Raw genomic sequence first — 6,000 nt, 5'->3', positions numbered from 1 at the left:
CAAATACCACTAGATAAAAACATATTAAACTCAACAATATGCATGAAAGAATGCAATGCACATGTCCCATAAAATCATAATTTTTCCACGCACGCCAAAAACCATTTGGCCCAAAAACATAACCATTAAAACCATTCCTCGCCATTATCCCAGATAATGGCCCAAAACCGCTACCACCATTTTTCCAGAAAATGGATCAAAAGCCTTAACACATCCTCGCCATTATCCTAGATAATGGCCCAAACCACCATTTTCCCAGAAAATGGATCAAAAGCCTCGAAACCAAATCTCGCCATTTTCCCAGAAAATGGCCCACATCCGAAAACCATAAAAATGATCCAATTATGCATGCACCATAATCTCCCCTAGGGATCATCCGCACACCCTGGCTCTGTGCCACACCGCAGGTAACGACTACGCGTGTGACACCTAAACGAGCGATGCCCAGACTCGCGCCCAGCGCGTCCCTGGCTAGGCCATCCTCTAGTCCCTGCCACTCTAGGGACCACGAAGTCGACACGACAGCGTTACCGTATCGTGCGATCCGGTCATCGCCCTGCGACAACCCAGGGGATGTCACTCAGTATTATCCACTCTCGAGTGACCATAGGAGTTCCACCGCGATAATAACCCATCTCGGTTTGGGCTCGTGAGACTCACATACCCGAAAACCATTTAAGCCAACAAAACATGATTTTCTCAAATAAATAAAATGCACGTGCATGCACTACGTAAAAGCAACCACAATACACAAAACAACAATCCAAGCAACTCCGTCCTCATCCAACCGACCCCCGAACTCCTCGGACTCAGTCCGGAATCAGCCAACCAACAGATAAATATTTATTGTAAGAGCAAAATATATTTAAATCTAAAAGTAGAGTTTAGAAAATACTTACAGCGTTATATGGTATTTTTTGAAAGCTCGTGGCGTTGCAAACGACAGAAGAAAAGCAACGTAACAGTGTAATTTACAATGTGGCCTTGAGTAATAAATTACACATTTTTGAACGGGGATAAACCAAGGCTCGGGATTGATAGGGAATGGCCTTGAGATATTTATGAAGTTAAGGGAAACGAGTTTTGGCCGTGGGTGGTGGTGGAAATGGCGGTCGAAGGCCAAAAAGGGGCGGAACGGAGTTGAGCTCGTGAGAGCTGCTCCGGCAACGGATTGAGGCCGGAAATGGGTGGTTTAGGTCGGCAAGAGGTAGAGGAAGAAGCTATGAAGAGATGGTGGCCGGAGGTGGTGCGACGACGCCAGAATCGATGAAAAATCGTATGGCTTGGAGGACCTCGTGGTGGCTAACGGTGGCTCGGATGGAGGTGAAACTTGTTGGGGATGTTCACTGGTGAGAGGGGAAGAAAACTGGGTGGGTGGTGTAGGCCACGCCACCGGCGAGCGGCAGTTCTGGGCTGCGAAAGCAACCGGCGACAGGGGGAAAAACAGAGCAGGTGCAGTGACTTACAGAGGCTCGTGACGGCTAACGGTTGGTCCGATAGCTCTAAAAATTGGTGGGGATGATCTCTGGTGGGAGGGGAAGAGAATGGTGGGGGTGGTGTACAACACAATAGCCGGACGACGGCGCAATGGGCGGCCGAAGTGGCAGCGACGGTAAGGGGAAAAAGAAGGGGTAGCGCGCGGGAGAGGGGAAACGGGGAAGAAAGAAGAAGAAAAAGAAGAAAAAGAAAAAGAAAAAGGAAAAAAGAAAAAGAGAAAAGAAAAGAAATTAGGTCCAATTTTCACTCCGGAAACCAAAAACAAATCCGCCGAAAATGATATTAAAAACCGTAAAACGACTAAAATAAATTAAACACGATATCAAATAAATTAAAACCAATTTAAAATACATTAATTTAAAATAAATAAACTAATATATTAATTAAATTAAAAACAACCCTTCAGTGAAAATACACGTAAAAACGGGTTATCACATCCTCCCCCCCTTAAAAACAAATTTCGTCCTCGAAATTTGCAAGATCAATCATTAGCGCCAAACAGATACAAGATACAACTCCGAACATATTTGAGAGATACATATCATCGACAACTCCCAACAAATCCAATGGTTATTAACTTCACACCACAAATCACTAATATCAACGACGTCTCTGCTTTACCTTTCAAACTTTCGTCCCATTCCAACTTTGATAACCTAATAGCCACTTCCAAAGTTAACCATCCATAAACCATATTGCACGACCAAAAGATTAATCTCCTATTAAAATTTCGAATCACTACTAAATCTTCCAAGTCGATACAAAATTTGAACTTCTAAGTATCTCCAAAAATTATGCTTTCGCGCGCACTCTGATAACTCATCAAAATACTTAAAGGCTATATCCTCAAAAATTAATATCATGAAGTAGAAGCTCAATCCACACCTAATCATAAGAAAACCTTTACCACATTTCCATAGAAAATCGTATGCCTCCAAAAACCACAAATCTCCACTCATTCCTCAGTTGGTCATTGCTGCCCCAAACGAAAACCAACATTCCGCAAAAATACACCCATTGATTGATGACAAAAATCAGTACTAATCAACCACCAAGCCCCAAATTGAAAACACATAACATCATCCCAACATACACCTATCTCTTCTAAAGATAAGGAACATCTCCAAAAAGCCCAAGTCCTTCCCGGCCAACCAACGAGAGCGCCTATAACTTCTATCCGGTATCCCACACTTCAAGCTCATTACCTATATTTTGAATAACATCTAATCTTGCAATAACTAACTCACTATAAACTATCATTGACTTCACCTAGACATAATCGAAACGTTCATGGTAACTCACCCACCTATTGTACTCTCAAAAACTCTAGTTTTAGTACAACTAATTCTTTCAATAATACTTCACAAATAAATCTCAAGACAGGCCATACTGTTTAAATCTTCAATCCATCAAAAACTATTAAACAACACTCATGGATCCTACTGCTTTATTACTGCATACACATGATTATGCTACCCACCTTTGATGCATAAGTTTCAACTTCCAAAATTTATTACTTCATACACCACACATGGTGACCTAACGATCTCTTTTCAAGTTAAATAATCATATCCCCATATCCCCAATTCTCCCAACTAGATACTTGATCTCCAAAGAAAAGTATAGCCTCACCAATTTAAATTCCTATGACTTCAAGTCGCAATTAATTCTCAAGATAAACACAACAGTCGTTTCAAACCACCATCCCAATGGGTAACCCGCTTCGACTGCACATTCCGTTCAACTTACCAAACAACTCAAAGCCAAAAATCTCTTGAATTTAATATTACCACACAGATTCCTCTTCAACTCCTACCAAGCCAAAAATAGATGAGACTAGGACCAGCACTCTCCGAAATCCATACATACATACCCTTACTACTCATCGATCCCATGCACTCTTAGACAACACCAAAAATCATTCAAACGTACAAGTGATCCATTATCACATTTCCATCATCCGGACTTATATCCTCAACTTAGTAAGAATCATTCCTAAATCTACTCAACTTATATCCTTAAATCAGCAACCAGCCATTGCTTAAAGTTTGGTACCGAGAATGACCTTAAACCTGCTAAGAATCCATTCCCAAAAGTCTACGGATCATATAACCTCAAATTCAATCGTATTCAATACCAACACAAAATCTACTATTTCCAACACCCTAATGAACCTATACCTTTCGAATCGATAGAATCATTTCCTAAGATTTGCTACTACAACCTCGAGTTAACAATAATTATTTTCTAAACTAGCTCGATATCTTCAATCCTCAAAGAAATACACGAACTAAATCATTACCTCCAATCCTCAAAGAAATCTGCTCTAGGAAAATTTTCATATCAATAACTCAACTCTAATCAACCCCATTTTAATGGTTACAAACTAATCACTCACTAGAGTAGATCAAGCTACAGCACTAAGTTTGTAAAACTAAGAACTCAATTCCTACTATAAATCAGTCCTTCAATTATGCAATTTTAAAACCTTAAATCAAACAAGAATCATCTTTCGGAACCTCTAAGATCAAAGAACTTACATCCCATAATAGAAAAAATCGACTTCTCAAATCTTTCAAATTCTAAAACATTAATAGATAATAAATCATTTTTTGAAATTCTCAAGATTGGTGGCTTTAATTCAAAACATTCACCTTAAAAGCTTGTAGAATCTAAAGCCCTAATTGCCACCAAAGTACTCATCTGAATCACGAAATCTAAAACTCGAAATTTAATTATTTCCCTCCAAAACTTGTCAAACCTAACACCTTAATTACCATAAACTTATATTCCTAAAATCTATAAGGCCCTAAACTTTAAAACTTTGCTGAACCTCATAAAATCTATCATTGAAGTTTGTTGAACTTACAACCTACTACATTATAGACCATTTCATAAACTCCACGGAACCAAAGAACTCAATTAGTCTACTTTCCTAAAAGATCACCCAGATCATGCCATGACTCTAGCATTCTGAGTCTCCGTAACCTTGCCTCCAACAGTACCAAGAGTCACTGCATACATTCGAGCCTGAGCTAATTGCCTCTGGTTAGTTCTACCACTACGACGAGCTCCACGGCTTTCTTGAACTCGACTAGGGCATTCAAGAGCAAGATGCTCCGTCTGGCCGCATTCAAAACATTGGTTACTACCCAGACGACACTTGCCTCCGTGAGCTCTATTACATCTTCCACAAACTGGCACTCGTCGTCCCGGTCGCACTCCTGAGGCTGCTTTTGGTCGAGTCCCGGTCCGCAAAACAAACTTTTGAGGCGAACTCGATCCACTTCCTGCACCAGTAAAACTCTGCCTCTTTTGTCCTGGAGGGGAGCCCCTACTCAAATTAACCTCTCGCTCTGCAAGAGTGACCACATCCACTAAATCCTGAAAAGTGGATATCCGGTGGCTGACCACCATTCGGCGTATATCAGGACGTAGACCTTCCTGGAAACACTCGGCCTGCATCTCCTCCGAGGCGATGAGGTGGGGAGCAAATCGCCCAAGTTCTATAAATTTTTGGGCGTACTGTTCCACGGTCATGCTCCCTTGGACCAAGCTTGAGAACTCTCTTGCTTTTTGCCGCCTCACGGAAGCGGGAAAGAAGTGATCATTAAATTCTTTCTTAATGCGCTGCCAGGTCACAGCGGCAAAAGACCCCAAACCTTAAATAAAATTCCCTTAAACATATCCTTAAAGTTCGTTGAACCTACACTCTCCTATACTATAGCCTCGTTCCATAAATTCTACAAAAACTTGACCTCAATCATCTCAAGCGACTTAAAGCTAATTCCTCTCCTCATTGCTACGTGAGTTCCCACCTTACAAAGATTGCCTAAACCATGACATTCTCTTCAGACCTCAACATCATACAAGCGAACCACATCGCTAAAAATTCAAGCCTACTACACTAAATGTTCATGCCTAATAATAGCATCCTCGATTATACCGCCTTCCTGCCACAACACAACCCTTAACCCCCTCTAAGAAAAACGATTAAAACCAACAACATAAAACCAAAACCAAAACCAAAACCACATAACAAGAAAACAAAAAGAAACCAGCATGCAATAACATAACTAAATAAATAAATACAAGCAAACTAGCTCAAATAAATTCAAACATATAAAACATGTCAAAAAGCAATTTTACTTAAAATAAATTTCAAAACGCAACCTTAAAAACATTCTGGTACTACCTACGGGACATGTGATTTTACCCAGAGCCGGACCGCTCTGATACCACCTGTGACGCCCCCAAATCCCCACGTACGGACACGGAAAAATCGAGACGTCTGGATGGTGACAACACAGGTCACCACCCTATCGATGAGTGCCAAGTGTGTGCAAGACAAATGTGCACGAAGAAACACGCAGCGAAAGGTAAAGTCATAAACTAAGTACCAGAATCTTTCTTAGTTTAATACAAAACTGTTCAAAAACATACATAATAAAATATTACAAGATCCAATTATAATTCAAAGCAACAACAAGATATTAACTTCAA

Source organism: Carya illinoinensis, chromosome 9 (assembly GCF_018687715.1).
Source record: "Carya illinoinensis cultivar Pawnee chromosome 9, C.illinoinensisPawnee_v1, whole genome shotgun sequence".
Taxonomy (NCBI): Eukaryota; Viridiplantae; Streptophyta; class Magnoliopsida; order Fagales; family Juglandaceae; genus Carya; species Carya illinoinensis.
Note: the sequence above shows the minus strand (reverse complement) of the source record.